Consider the following 16,181-nt stretch of genomic DNA (forward strand, 5'->3'; position numbering starts at 1 on the left):
CAACTGGGTTTCCCGATACCACTTCTCATGCAACACAACCATTGGTATTGTCCCTTCACACATCTGTGATGACATGGTAGGAGCCAAAGTGTAGGACAATCTCAATCAAAAAAGCACACTAAAGCCCACGAGCCCCCAGTGGTTTCACAGCAGACTTTATTGCATACCCTGTGAGCCCAGAGCACTGTTTTAAGTGAGATGAAGAAAGGATACAAAAAATAAGAACAATGGTACTGCAAAAAGTTCTCAGTGGAACTGAAGAGAACATGTGGGCAATAAAAAAATATTTATGACTTTAGGAATATCATATAAATAGCAAATGTTTTTATCTGCACATTGAATGTTTCCTTTAATCCTTCAGGGTTAGGCTCTTATATAAACTTAATTAATTAGATCAAGAGGGGGCCAAAGCTTGCATCCCACTTGGAAAATTTGATCTTTATCTACCAAGTCTTTTAAATTCTGTGGTAGATTTTTAAGCTTAGGAAATAAGCCAGCAATAGCTAGGGTGAGTTTATTATCTGAGACTTTGGGGCGTGTAAAAATTTCACGGGTGTAACAGGCTTAAACTGGGACTATTTTGGCTAAATAAGGATATGTAGGTGCCCTTTCAGTAAAGAAAATATTTGTTCCAGGAGTTGACATCATTGGAACAAGCTTTACCCAGGGTCAGAATGTTGAGGCGATAAGTGAAATGGAATTTCACTATACCTGTTTGGCTGGAGGTTTCTGCATAGCCCCTCGTCAACCTGGAAAATTTGAGATGACCTCTGTACCTATTTTCCCCTCCATTCATTTCTTTAAATAAGGCTTTTTGTGTGTTGTTTGTTGAACCTTTCCTTGGGGTCTGATCCATTACAGAGATGGTTGCAGGTAGGGACAAACAAGATTTGAGGATCAGTGACAGTTCTCAGGTGTGCCACTAAGCACTGTGTGATAAATTGCCAAGTAGATTTTACAATGAGTTGGTTGGTAGGTGCAAGGGGAGCTCACAATCTGATGGGGAGGGCGGTAAGGCTTTAAGGGAAGATGTGAGATTCAAGTAGGGTCTTAAGGAATAGGTGGAAATTGCGGATTTACAGAGTGAGTGGCACGTTGTTTCTCATCTTTCTGGTTGAGCACATGACAAGTTGTTAAGTACAGAAACCAACAAATGACAATAGCAATAACAAAAAACCATGCAACTTGTGACAAACTCCACTATGTAAAGGGTTTTATACATCATTAAGAAAAGGAAGAAAATCTGTAGAAAAGTGGACTGAAGACAAGAAAAGATGATTAACAAAATAAAAAAAATTAATGGTCAGTATATATTTGAAAATTCCTTCACTTATCAGTATGAAAACAGAAAAATAAACAAACTGGTGGGAGTAGAGATAAAATGCTCCCTTTTGGTACAGTTCACATGAGTGGGCACAATGGGACAGCATTTTTGGAAGTCAGTTTATCCGTATGCATCAATAATTATATATTTTGGATCAGAAATATCACTTCTAGAAATGACTGTAAGGATTTTGTCTGATAATTGTGCAGATGTAGGTACCTGTGAGATGTTCAACATAGTGCCATACATACTAACATGAACAATTAGAGCCAACCGGCAGTACATTAAAAGGATATTTGCTCAATAAATTTTCCTATTAAAACCCAACCAAAGGGTGGGCTGTGGCTCACTTGGTTAATCCTCTGCCTGCGGTGGCTGGCATCCCATATGGGTGCCGGCTTCTAGTTCTGGTTGCTCCTCTTCCAGACCAGCTCTCTGCTGTGGCCCGGGAGGGCAGTGGAGGATGGCCCAGGTGCTTGGGTCCCTGCACCCGCATGGGAGACCAGGAAGAAGCACCTGGCTCCTGGCTTCGGATAGGCTCAGTGCCAGCCATAGTGGCCATTTGGGGAGTAAACCAACGGAAAGAAGACCTTTCTCTCTGTCTCTGTTTCTCTCACTGTCTATAACTCTACCTGTCAAATAAAAAAAATCATAATTCAAAATAGTACAATATGTTATTTATGTCTGTTCTTTGTAGCCTGAGTTACAATCTAGTTGGGCCAACTAAATTTGTATGAATGGAGTAAGTCAGGTCATACAAAATAAGACTAGTTTTTAAAATCAAGACCAAAGTCATATAGTACAATAAAATTTCTCTCTCTCTCTCTCTCTCTCTCTCTCTCTGTCTCTCTCTGTCTCTCTCTCTCTCATACAGGCTTTCATGACTCCCAAGCTTTATCTACTCTAAACCTACAGGAAAAGAATCTCTGGATGATGAAGCTGGTGCATGTGTATTTTTCAAGCATTTTAAAATTCCCCAAGGCAGTTTTGATGGACAGCCAGGTTGAGAGTCATTGCTGTTGGGTGAGCTGTCTGGTTTCATTTGGTGTCCTGGCAAATAAAAGGTGAGTTCTTCATTGCAGGACTTACAAATATGTACTTGAGGAGAACTAGGTTTGGAACCAACCAACTCTTGGAGAAAATGACACAAAAACTTCCAAGAGTGAGGCTAGTTAATTTTTTATTTAGGGATAAAAACACTTTCTGGAATATTTATTGTTATTATTCTGTCTTATTACAAAAGTAATACATGTTTACTATAGAAATTTTGAAAATAAACTGTAAAAGAACACAGAAAAGATAAAAAAAATCACTGTGATCCCATCACAACATTGTTTACATTCTTTATTATGTATTAATGGAAATATGTTGTACATACCATTTGGTAACATGCTTTTTAAAACCAGCAATAAGAATATAAGAATATTTTCCCTTTTTAATATTCTTCTGTGAAATGATGCCCAAGGGCTATGGAAAATTTCATCCCATAATTAATTTTATTGCTTTTCTACTTTTGGAAATTTTAGCCTTTCAATTTATGACTCAAATAATCCCACAGTGATCCTCCTTTGACTACACATATTTATCCTCATTTTCAATATTTCCTTAGAAATGCAAAAGGTGGGTTTGTGGGATTAAAAATGAATATTTATAGGACATTTCATGCATATTGCTCAACTGCCCTTTGGAAAGGACATAGCAATTCTACATTTTGGCCAAAACTTATAATTTGTGAATCATTATCAATATTGAATATTTTATAATTGCTAATCTTATAGGTGACAATGTATCTGAAGTTAATTTGCATTTCTTTAAAGCTACTTCTAAGGATATTTAATATTTCCTTCATGGTTACAGGCCATTTATATGTCTTTAGAGAATTGCCCATCAGGCGATCTTTATTGTTCAGTTAGATTGATTTCATTTTACTTAATGATGCAGACTCTTTGTGTTTCACTTGTGTAGAGCATATTTTCCTATCTCATTTACTTTAAAATTGTCTTTATGATGTTCAAAAGTTGATCGCTGCTTCCTAAGCACAGTTCACAATTTGTCATTGCAATGAGTCAACCTCGGAAAGATCAGCAATTTGGCAAAAATGAACACCTCCATGCTACCCTGGACCACTCCAGGCTCCAAATTTAGTGATTACTCTTGTCTAACAGTATCTGGTTTAGCAAAAGGTCATTGGCACATTGGTATGAATTTAAATCAGTGTTTTGAATCTCAACAGATTTTAAGCTTTGTCTCAAGTTAAGCACTGTGTCCTATTTTTTGTTGTTTTTATAATTTGAATGTCAGAGAGAGATAGAGGAAGAGAGAGAGAGAGCCAGAGAGAGATCTATCTGCTAGTTCACTCCCCAAGTGCCCACAACAGCCCATGCTGTGCTAGGCCAGAGTCAGGAGTTTGGAACTCGAAAGGAATCTCCCATTTGGTGACAGGGACCCAAGTACTTGACCCATCACTTGCTGCCTCCCGTGGTGCACATTGGCAGGAAACTGAAATTTGAGGGGAATCCAGCCTTGAATCTAAGCACTCTGATATGGGATACAAGTGTCCCAAACAGACTCTTAACCACTGTGCCAAATATTTGCTTCAATAGTTGTGTCCTGTTTGAGTTGAGATATTCAGATACAGGGTAGAGTTGGTAAAATCAATTCTGCAATTATTTATTGAGTAAGCATAATGTAGAAGTCACCAAATCGGCAAAAACAACCTAAATGAAAGATCCTGGTGAACAAGACCCCAGCAGAAGGAGCAGGCCATCAAGGAGGGAGGCACCTTTCTCCAAAGGGAGGAAGGAACCTCCACTGTGATATGGCCTTGACTAAACAAGTTGAGTTGGTGAACTCAAGGGGCTTCCATAGCCTAGACAGCTCATGGCAAGAGCCTCGGGTGATTGCCGACGTCATAAATAAGAGTGCCAATTGTTAAATCAACAACGGGAGTCACTGGGTACAGGCTCCCCACGTAGGATCTCTGTCCTTAATGTGTTTTACTATGAAACTTAAAGACAACACTACTAGTCGAACAATACCCTATACCTTGTGTGGTTGTGTGAGTGCGGCCTGTTGAAATCCTTGCTTAGTGTATACTAAGTTGATCTTCTGTATATGAAGGTAATTGAAAATGAAACTCGATGAAGGGTGGGATGGGAGAGGGAGTGGGAGAGGGGAGGGCCGGGGGAGGGAGGGAGGTTGGGGGGGAGCCACAACTTTGTAAATTCACATTTATTAAATAAAAAAAAGTCACCAAATAACCAAGCATCAAGCCTGTGTATAAGGGTGCATTTAAAATCTGGTTAAAAAATGTATTGATGAAATGTAAGCCTTTTAAAATTTAATAATTAATTAAAATAAAAATAATTACTACAAATAAAATAAGTAATTAAAATTAATTAAAATGATTAAACATTAATTAAAATTAATTAAAATCATTAATTAAAATTAAGATAATTAATTAAAAATTAATTTATTAAAAGCCTGAAAGTCGCACATTATTTTGAGCCTCAACAACCAAAGAGATAAGTGAGGCAGTGACTACTATCACAGTTAAACTGGAGAGAAGATTGGGTTTTGGGGGTTAAATGAGTGACTTAGATTTTTCAGTGGATATTTAGTGTGACTGAGATTAAAATGCAGATGACACTACAAATTCAGTGTGTGGTGAAAGGACTGGTATTTTCACAAAGCTTCTCTGAACGTTAAAATAAGGAAAAGGAGCCAAAATAACATAGAAAGAAACAAACCAAAGAATTTTCCAAAATCGAAGTGAAACATGGGTGTGGTTGAATTTGAATGTAGTTGCAAATGTAATAGAATTCTTGGTTTTCTTTTACTTTCTATATTTTAGAGCCTGGCTATTTGTTTGCAGTATTTTATTACTACATGATGATTCTATTTCATGTGGTCAAAGAGCTGTTTTTCTTTTCACGATCACCATGTTGAAACATTGTTCTGTATATCAAAGGTATACACACATATGTGTATGTAATTTATTTTTGAGCTAGGCTCTTTGGTTAAGTGTGGCTTGATCTGCACTTGGATTCTATTGTTAATGTTCCCTGCATACTAAGCCACTTGCTAAACACAGAACGCAGGAGTTACAGCTTTGCTTCCTTCCACTGCAGGGCATTGCGGACTACATATTCATGATACTGCTTATCTGTTACTCGGAACTACTGGCTTTTATCTGAAGTTATTTGTATTTCCTGGATGACTCAAAGATCTGAGCAAGAAGTTGGAAACTGAAATTGACAGAAACCCAAAAGGAATTTGGAGAGAAGGAACAAAGAAATAGGTGAAGTTGGGTTTTATGTAAAACTCAAGAATTTTGTCTGGGAGAATAGTGGAGGAGAGGGGTCCTGTAATGTTGAGGAGAAATCAGGAAATGGGAAATCAAATGAAGATCCCCCCTCTTTACCAGATGTCTTCAGAGTATGGTGACTCAAGAGTGTGACACTGACATTTCAAAATATTGAGATGACTTCTTGGCGGTGTCAGGAAGACTTGGGTAGGGCCCAGTGCCTGAGATAGGGCAGGGAAAGGGTACACTCTGTTAAAAAGAACCAGATCTGATAGCAGCACTGGGCAACGTGCGCTGTGTGATTGGAAGTTGTTACATTTATAGAAATCTTACCTGAGCATGGAACAAGGTAAAGAATGAAATGCAAAGGAGGGGCCAGCGCTGGGGCGCAGTAGGCTAAAGCGCTGGCCTGCAGTGCTGGCATTCCATATGGGTGCTGGTTTGAGTCCTGGCTGCTCCACCTCCAATCCAGCTCTCTGCTTTGGCCTAGGAAAGCAGTAGAAAATGTCCCAAGTCCTTGGAACCCTGCACCCGCATGGGGGATCCAGAAGAAGCTCCTGGCTTCTGGCTTAAGATCGGCCCAGGTCCAGGCATCGTGACCATTTAAATGGGGAGTGAACCAGAGATGGATGACCTCTCTCTCTCTGTCTCTACCTCTCTATATAACTCTGTCTTTCAAATAAATAAAATAAAATAAAATACAGTACTCTGGTTGATTCATTAAAAAAGCAAAAAAAGAAGAAGAAAGGCAAAGGAGAAGTCAGATTGTTATTGGAGAAGTCATTACCTCCATCCTGGATTGGTTAATGACACGCATGATTTTTACTATGTAGGTTCTTCCCTCCTCCCAGTAAAAAGCATAATGACAAATACGTAAGAGAAAATTAAATATTTACTTGTGGCTAATCTGCTGATCAGCCAATCTAATAATATTCATTCTTCTGCTTTTTTTAACTCCAGCTACTCTCAACATTCCCTTACATACACTCTTCACTCTTGCCCCTTCTTGACTATTGTGTTTGGGAAACACACAGCTGCATTGACTAGACTCACTTAAAATTCATGACTGTAAGGACAGAAATCATGAAGCATGCGTCCTCCAGCTTTGTTCTTCATTTTCAAGATTTTGTTGGCTATTTGGGGACCACTGCAATTTTTTTTTTTGACAGGCAGAGTGGACAGTGAGAGAGAGAGACAGAGAGAAAGGTCTTCCTTTTGCCATTGGTTCACCCTCCAGTGGCCGCCACGGCCAGCACGCTACGGCCAGCACGCTGCGGCCAGCGCACCGCGCTGATCCGATGGCAGCAGCCAGGTACTTATCCTGGTCTCCCATGGGGTGCAGGGCCCAAGGACTTGGGCCATCCTCCACTGCACTCCCGGGCCACAGCAGAGAGCTGGCCTGGAAGAGGGGCAGCTGGGACAGAATCCGGTGCCCCGACCAGGACTAGAACCCGGTGTGCCAACGCCACAAGGCGGAGGATTAGCCTTGTGAGCCGCGGCGCCGGCCTGACCATTACAATTTGACAATGGTTTTAGGATCAAATTCCAGCAGAGATTTTCTTAAGGATTTCATTAAATTTATAGATCAGTTTAGGGAGTATTACTGTCTTAACAATATTGAATCTTATGATCCATGAACATAGAATGTCTTTCATTTCTCTCTGCAGTGTTTTGGAATTCTTAGAGTGCAAGTTTTGAACTTTTTTGCTAAATTTATTACTATGTACTTTACTGTTTTGATATTATTAGAAATGAAATTTTTAATTTTATTTTAGATGTTTCAATTGAAATTAAATAAAAATAGGTTTGATTTTTATATTGATCTTATATTCTAAAACCTTGTTGAACTCATTTATTGGTTCTAATAGTATTTTTATTGGATTCTTTAGGATTTCCATATACACGATCATGTCTTCTGTAAGCAGAAGTAGTTTTACTTCCTGATTTTTTTAATCTGGATGCTCTTTCTTTACTTTCTTGCCTAAATGACCTGGCTAGAAGCTTCAATATAATGATGAATAGAAGTGGTGAGAATAGCTGAACTGTCTTCTGGTCTAAGTTGTTTAAATTTGATGAAGTCCCAACTCTTTATCCTTCTGGGTCATCCAGTCACACCTTGATGAAATATTCATTTGAGTTAAATGCAATAGTATTCCAGAGAAAGGATATTTACCCTAATTGTTGGCACTGACAATCAGAATCCTCAGAAGCAATCTTTGGACATAACACTGTGAACAGGATCAAGACTCAGGCCCTAGGTCACAAAGTATAAGCCACAGTAGATGCTGAATTTTTTTTTAATTTTTTTTTAACTTTTATTTAATGAATATAAATTTCCAAAGTACAGAATATGGATTACAATGGCTTCCCCCCCATAACGTCCCTCCCACCCGCAACCCTCCCCTTATCCACTCCCTCTCCCCTTCCATTCACATCAAGATTCATTTTTGATTCTCTTTATATACAGAAGATCAGTTTCGCATACATTAAGTAAAGATTTCAACAGTTTGCTCCCACACAGAAACATAAGGTGTAAAATACTGTTTGAGTACTAGTTATAGCATTAAATCTCAATGTACAGCACACTAAGGACAGAGACCCTACATGAGGAGTAAGTGCACAGTGACTCCTGTTGTTGACTTAACAAATTGACACTCTTGTTTATGGCATCAGTAATCACCCTAGGCTCTTGTCATGAGCTGCCAAGGCTATGGAAGCCCTCTGAGTTCACTGACTCTGATCATTTTTAGACAAGGCCATGGTGAAAGTGGAAGTTCTCTCCTCCCTTCAGAGAAAGGTACCTTCTTCTTTGATGACCCATTCTTTCCACTGGGATCTCACTCGCGGAGATCTTTCATTTAGGTTTTTCCCCCCCCAGAGTGTCTTGGCTTTCCATGCCTGAAATACTCTCATGGGCATTTCAGCCAGATCCGAATGCCTTAAGGGCTGATTATGAGGCCAGAGTGCTGTTAGGACATTTGCCATTCTGTGGGTCTGCTATGTATCTCACTTCCCATGTTGGATCATTCTCTCCCTTTTTTATTCTATCAGCTAGTATTAGCAGACACTATTCTTGTTTATGTGATCCCTTTGGTTCTTAGTACTATCATTACAATCAATTGTGAACAGAAATTGATCACTGGGACTAGTGAGATGGCATTGGTACATGCCACCTCGATGGGATTGAATTGGAATCCCCTGGTATGTTTCTAACTCTACTGTTTGAGGTAAGTCAGCTTGAGCATATCCCAAATTGCACATCTCTTCCCTCTCTTATTCCCACTCTTATATTTAACAGCGATCACTTTTCAGTTAAGTTTCAGCACTTAAGAAGAATTGTGTATTGATTACAGTATTCAACCAAAAGTATTAAGTAGAACAAACAAACAAAAAAAAAATACTAAGAGGGATAACATATTAAGTTGCTCATCAACAGTCAGGGTGAGGGCTGATCAAGTTACCGTTTCTCATAGTGTTCATTTCACTTTAACAGGTTTCCTTTTTGGTGCTCAGTTAGTTGTCACCTATCAAGGAGAACAAGTGGTATTTGTCCCTTTGGGATTGGCTTATTTCACTCAGCATAATGTTTTCCAAATTCCTAACAGGGATCACTTTTCAGTTAAAATTTAAACACCTAAGAATAATTGTGTGTTAATTACAGAGTTCAACCAATGGTACTAGAACAAAAACAAAATACTAAAATGGATAAAGTATTACATTGTACATCAACCGTCAGGACAAGAGCTGATCAAGTCACTGTTTCTCATAGTGTGCATTTCACTTCAACATGTTTCCCCTTTGGTGCTCAGTTAGTTGTCGCCAATCAGGGAGACCATATGATATTTGTCCCTTTGGGACTGGCTTAATTCACTCAGCATGATGTTTTCCAAATTCCTCCATCTTGTTGCAAATGACAGGGTTTCGTTGTTTTTGACTGCTGTATAGTATTCTATAGAGTACATGTCCCATAATTTCTTTATCCAGTCTACCGTTGATGGGAATTTGGGTTGGTTCCAGGTCTTACCTATTGTGAATTGAGCTGCAATAAACATTAATGTGCAAGACTGCTTTTTTGTTTGCCAACTTAATTTCCTTTGGGTAAATTCCAAGGAGTGGGATGGCTGGGTTGAATGGTAGGGTTATATTCAGGTTTCTGAGGAATCTCCAGACTGACTTCCATAGTGTCTTAACCAGTTTGCATTCCCAACATCAATGGGTTAGTGTCCCTTTTTCCCCACATCCTCTCCAGCATCTATTGTTGGTAGATTTCTGAATGTGAGCCATTCTAACTGGGGTGAGGTGGAACCTCATTGTGGTTTTGATTTGCATTTCCCTGATTGCTAGTGATCTTGAACATTTTTTCATGTGCCTGTTGGCCATTTGGGTTTCCTCTTTTGAAAAATGTCTATTGAGGTCCTTGGCCCATCTCTTAAGTGGGTTGTTTGTTTTGATCTTGTGGAGTTTCTTGATTTCTTTGTAGATTCTGGTTATCAACCCTTTATCTGTTGCATAGTTTGCAAATATATTTTCCCATTCTGTCCGTTGTCTCTTCACTTTCCTGACTGTTTCTTTTGCAGTAAAGAAACTTCTCAATTTGATGCAATCCCAAGTGTTAATTTTGGCTTTGACTGCCTGTGCTTCTGGGGTGTTTTCCAAGAAGTCATTGCCGGTACCTATATCTTGCAGGGTTTTTCCAATGCTCTCTAATAATTTGATGATGTCAGGTCGTAGATTTAAGTCTTTAATCCATGTTGAGTGGATTTTTGTGTAAGGTGAAAGGTAGGGGTCTTGCTTCATGATTCTGCACGTGGAAATCCAATTTTCCCAGCACCATTTATTGAATAGACTGTCCTTACTCCAGGGATTGGTTTTGGACCCTTGATCAAATATGAGTTGGCTGTAGATGTTTGTATTGATTTCTGGTGTTTCAATTCTGTTCCATTGGTCTATCCATCTGTTTCTGTACCAGTACCATGCTGTTTTGATTACAACTGCCCTGTAGTATGTCCTGAAATCTGGTATTGTGATGCCTCCGGCTTTGTTTTTGTTGTAAAAGATTGCTTTAGCTATTCGAGGTCTCCTGTGTCTCCATATAAATTTCAGCATCATTTTTTCTAGATCTGAGAAGAAGGTTTTCGGTATCTTGATTGGTATTGCATTGAATTTATAAATTGCTTTTGGGAGAATGGACATTTTGATGATATTGATTCTTCCAATCCATGAGCATGGAAGATTTTTCCATTTCTTGGTATCCTCTTCTATTTCTTTCTTTAAGGTTTTGTAATTTTCATCATAGAGATCTTTAACATCCTTGGTTAAGTTTATTCCAAGGTATTTGATTGTTTTTGTAGCTATTGTGAATGGGATTGATCTTAGAAGTTCTTCCTCAGCCATGGCATTGTCTGTGTATACAAAGGCTGTTGATTTTTGTGCATTGATTTTATACCCTGCTACTTTGCCAAAATCTTCTATGAGTTCCAATAGTCTCTTAGTAGAGTTCTTTAGGTCCCCTAAATAAAGAATCATGTCATCTGCAAAGAGGGATAGTTTGAGTTCTTCCTTCCCAATTTGTATCCCTTTAATTTCTTTTTCTTGCCTAATAGCTCTGGCTAGAACCTCCAGAACTATATTGAATAGCAGTGGTGAGAGTGGACATCCCTGTCTGGTCCCAGATCTCAGTGGAAATGCTTCCAACTTTTCCCCATTCAATAGGATGTTGGCTGTGGGTTTTTCATAGATTGCTTTGATTGTATTGAGGAATGTTCCTTCCAAACCCAGTTTGCTTAGAGTTTTCATCATGAACGGATGTTGTATTTTATCAAATGCTTTCTCGGCATCTATTGAGATAATCATATGGTTTTTCTTCTGCAGTCTGTTAATGTGGTGTATCACATTGATTGTTTTGCGCACATTAAACCATCCCTGCATACCAGGGATAAATCCCACTTGGTCTGGGTGGATGATCTTTCTGATGTGTTGTTGCATTCTATTGGCGAGAATTTTATTGAGGATTTTTGCATCTATGTTCATCAGGGATATTGGTCTGTAATTCTCTTTCAGTGCTGCATCTTTTTCCGGCTTAGGAATTAAGGTGATGCTGGCTTCATAGAAAGAATTTGGGAGGATTCCCCCTTCTTCGATTGTTCTGAATAGTTTGAGAAGAATTGGAGTTAGTTCTTCTTTAAATGTCTGGTAGAATTCAGCAGTGAATCCATCTGGTCCTGGGCTTTTCTTTGTTGGGAGGGCCTTTATTACTGTTTCAATTTCTGTTTCAGTTATGGGTCTGTTTAGGTTTTCGATGTCTTCCTGGTTCAATTTAGGTAGGTTGCATGTGTCCAGGAATCTATCCGTTTCTGATAGGTTTCCCTGTTTGCTGGCATACAAGTCCTTGTAGTAATTTCTGATGATTCTTCTTATTTCTGTGGTGTCTGTTGTTACGTTTCCTTTTTCATCTCTGATTTTATGGATTTGGGTCTTTTCTCTTCTTTTTTTAGTTAGTTGGGCCAATGGGGTGTCAATTTTGTTTATTTTTTCAAAAAACCAGCTCCTCGTTTGGCTGATTTTTTGTAATGTTTTTTGGATTCAATCCTGTTGATTTCTTCTCTGATTTTAATTATTTCTCTTTTCCTACTAGATTTGGGTCTGGTTTGCTGTAGGTTTTCTAGATCCTTGAGGTGAATTGAAAGCTCATCTAGTTGGTGCCTTTCCAATTTCTTGATGTAGGCACCTATTGATATAAACTTTCCTCTTAACACTGCTTTTGCTGCGTCCCATAAGTTTTGGTATGTTGTGCTGTTAGCCTCATTTACTTCCAGAAAATTTTTGATTTCTCTTTTGATTTCTTCTATGACCCATTGTTCATCCAGGAGCATGTTGTTCAATCTCCATGTGTTTCCGTATGCTCTAGGGATTCCTGAGTTGCTAATTTCCAACTTCATTCCTTTATGGTCTGAGAAGCTGCATGGTATGATTCTAATTCTTTTGAATTTGCTGAGACTTGCTTTATGGCCTAGTATGTGGTCAATCCTAGAGAAGGTTCCATGTACTGCTGAGAAGAATGTAAAATCTTTAGCTGTAGGATTGAAAGTTCTGTAGATATCTGTTAGATCCATTTGGGATATAGTGTCGTTTAAATCTACTGTATCCTTGTTGATCTTCTGTCCTATTGATCTGTCTATTTCTGAGAGTGGAGTATTGAAGTCCCCCAGTACTATTGTATTGGGGTCTAAGTCTCCCTTTAAGTCCCCTAACAAATCTTTTAGATAAACCGGTGCCCTGTAGTTAGGTGCATATACATTGATAATTGTTATATCTTCCTGTTGAATTGATCCCTTAATCATTATGTAGTGTCCCTCTTTGTCTCTCTTAACGGTTTTTGTGGTAAAGTTTATGGTGTCTGATATTAAGATGGCTACGCCTGCTCTTTTTTCATTTCTGTTGGCATGGTATATCTTTTTCCAGCCTTTCACTTTCCATCTGTATGGATCTTTGTTGGAAAGATGAGTTTCTTGTAAGCAGCAAATAGATGGGTTTTGTTCCTTAACCCAATCAGCCAATCGGTGTCTTTTAACTGGACAGTTCAGGCCATTCACGTTCAATGTGACTAATGATAAGTGGTAACTTTGCCCTGCCATTTGCCAAAGATAAGTTCTAATATATGCTTTGAATTCCCTGTGATCTTTTGCTGTGAGCTTTCCTTCCTTGGTTTCCTTCCTTTACCTTCTTTCATATTGATGACCGTGTTTCTTTGTTTCTGTGTGTAACACATCTTTAAGCATCTTTTGCAGGGCTGGACGAGTGGCAACAAATTCTTTCAATTTCTGTTTGCTATGAAAAGTCTTTATTTCACCTTCATTCACAAATGATAGCTTTGCAGGATATAATATTCTGGGCTGGCAGTTGTTCTCTCTTAGTACCTGGGCTATATCTCGCCATTCCCTCCTAGCTTGTAGAGTTTCTGATGAGAAGTCAGCTGTGAGTCTGATTGGAGATCCTCTGAGAGTAATCTGACGTTTCTCTCTTGCACATTTTAGGATCTTTTCTTTATGTTTCACTGTGGAGAGTTTAATTACAACGTGTCGTGGTGAGGATCTCTTTTGGTCATGTTTATTAGGGGTTCTGTGAGCTTCCTGTACTAGGATTTCTCTGTCCTTCTCCAAACCTGGGAAATTTTCTACTAATATCTCACTAAAAAGGCCTTCTAATCCTTTCTCCCTCTCCATGCCTTCAGGAACTCCTAGAACCCAAATGTTGGGTTTTTTAATAGTATCCTGAAGATTCCCGACAATATGTTTTAGATTCCTAATTTCCTCTTCTTTTCTTTGGTCTGACTGTATCCTTTCCTGTTCTCTGTCTTCTAAGTCCGATATTCTCTCTTCTGCTTCACCCATTCTGTTTGTAAGGCTCTCTATTGTGTTTTTCATTTGATCTATTGAATTCTTCACTTCAGTCACTATCCCAGTTTCCTGTTGTACTAGTTGTTTCGTTTCATTTTGATTCCTCCTTAATATTTCATTTTCACGAGAGAGATTTTCTATCTTGTCCATTAAGGATTTCTGTAGTTCAAGAATTTGTTTTTGAGAACTTCTTAATGTTCTTATCAATTTTTTGAGATCTACTTCTTGCATTTCTTCTATATCATCATCCTCATAATCTTGAATTGGGGTGTCTTTTTCATTTGAGGGCTTCATGGTGACTTCCTTGTTTTTATTACCTTGGTTTTTGCGTTTGTTATTTGGCATATTAGAGATATTTGGTTTCTTCACTGTGGTGCTTTTTCTGGTTATACTATGACTCTAGATTAAGTGGACTATCTGTTTTTGATGGAGCCTTAGGGCTTGAGATGGGTGTGGCCTGAGAGCTCTCTTTGGTGTGCCAATGGTGACACTCCCAGGTTAGGTGTGGTAGATCTCTCTCTCTTTCTTTCTTTTTTTGATTCGAAAGGGAAGTTATTCTGCACAGCTGAACGAAGTTGGAGGTAGTTAGCAGGCAAATGATATACCCACAGGAGCCAGAGATCAGAAGCTCTTTCCCAAGGACCACACAGGGAATCTGTTCGGCCCTCAGAGTGGGCTCAAATTCTCCTTCAGTCTCCCTCTGGGTTGCCAAAGTTACGGAATTGTAGCGTCTCTGGAGAGTGCTCACGTGAATTCCGTGAGTTCTCTCCCCCACTGTCTCTTTTTTCACAGTCTCAGTTCAGTAGCACCACAAATTTACTAGGTCCTAATCTCCTGTTAATTTGCCCCGCCCAGAGTCAGGTTTTTCTGCTAGGCTCAGGGCTGGTGCAGACCTGAGGTCGCTCTGCTTATGACGTATGTCCAAGATGGCGCCTACTCTTTGTCTTGCTCGACCTTGAGAGGTGAGCGGAGAGAGAGAAACCCGTGTCCATACCAGTCACCTTTTTTTTTTTTTCTCTCTCTCTCTTCCAGTTAGCCTGGTGAAGTCCCCCCCCCCCCCGCCCGGGGGTCGTTGCCTCTAGTCTCCTCTCTCCGCTCGCCTGCCGGTGTCTCGGGCTATTGAGGTTCGGCTCACCTCGCGTTCCAGCGGCTCGGTCCCGCGGCTCGGCTTGTGCAGCTCGGTTCCGCGGCTCGGCTTCCGCAGCTCGGTCCCGCGGCTCGTCTTCCGCGTGGTGGGCGACCTTGTTCTCCCAGTAGGTCCTCCGATTCACGACCACTCAATCCAGAAGGGTTTCCTCTGCAATATTTTTCTGGTTCTTTTTTCTGAGGCTACCGTAACTCCCCTTTTATTAAACTAAATTTTCCCGGACTATCGGTGCGCGCCCTCACTATTCCGCCATCTTGGCTCCGCCCCCTTCCTTGTTTTTATTACCTTGGTTTTTGCGTTTGTTACTTGGCATATTGGAGATATTTGGTTTCTTCACTGTGGTGCTTTTTCTTGTTATACTATGACTCTAGATTAAGTAGACTATGTTTTTGATGGAGCCTTAGAGGCTTGAGATGGGTGTGGCCTGAGAGCTCTGTTTGGTGTGCCAAAGGTGACACTCCCAGGTTAGGCATGGTAGATCTCTCTCTCTCTCTCTTTCTTTCTTTTTTTGATTCAAAAGGGAAGTAATTCCGCACAGCTGAACGAAGTTGGAGGTAGTTAGCAGGCAAATGATATACCCACAGGAGCCAGAGATCAGAAGCTCTTTCCCATGGACCACACAGGGAATCTGTTCGGCCCTCAGAGTGGGCTCAAATTCTCCTTCAGTCTCCCACTGGGTTGCCAAAGTTACGGAATTGTAGCGTCTCTGGAGAGTGCTCACGTGAATTCCGTGAGTTCTCTCCCCCACCGTCTCTTTTTTCACAGTCTCAGTTCAGTAGCACCACAAATTTACTAGGTCCTAATCTCCTGTTAATTTGCCCCGCCCAGAGTCAGGTTTTTCTGCTAGGCTCAGGGCTGGTGCAGACCTGAGGTCGCTCTGCTTATGACGTATGTCCAAGATGGCGCCTACTCTTTGTCTTGCTCGACCTTGAGAGGTGAGCGGAGAGAGAGAAACCCGTGTCCGTACCAGTCACCTTTTTTTTTTTTTCCTCTCTCTCTCCCAGTTAG

The 16,181-nt window shown here is 39.9% G+C and overlaps 1 long non-coding RNA gene across 9 annotated transcripts in view; it reads left to right on the top strand.

Annotated features, from left to right (window-relative positions):
- The window catches only part of LOC149121844 (uncharacterized), a 243,571-nt gene that overhangs the window by 159,180 nt on the left and 68,210 nt on the right, over positions 1-16,181 (top strand). For all 9 annotated transcript variants that reach the window (XR_016223172.1, XR_016223171.1, XR_016223173.1 and 6 more), the window contains 2 exons: positions 2,199-2,388; positions 5,455-5,624. This is a non-coding gene — a long non-coding RNA (uncharacterized LOC149121844). The remainder of the gene's footprint in view (positions 1-2,198; positions 2,389-5,454; positions 5,625-16,181) is intronic.

Source organism: Oryctolagus cuniculus, chromosome 16 (genome assembly GCF_051225735.1).
Source record: "Oryctolagus cuniculus isolate XC-2025 breed Fujian yellow rabbit chromosome 16, ASM5122573v1, whole genome shotgun sequence".
Taxonomy (NCBI): Eukaryota; Metazoa; Chordata; class Mammalia; order Lagomorpha; family Leporidae; genus Oryctolagus; species Oryctolagus cuniculus.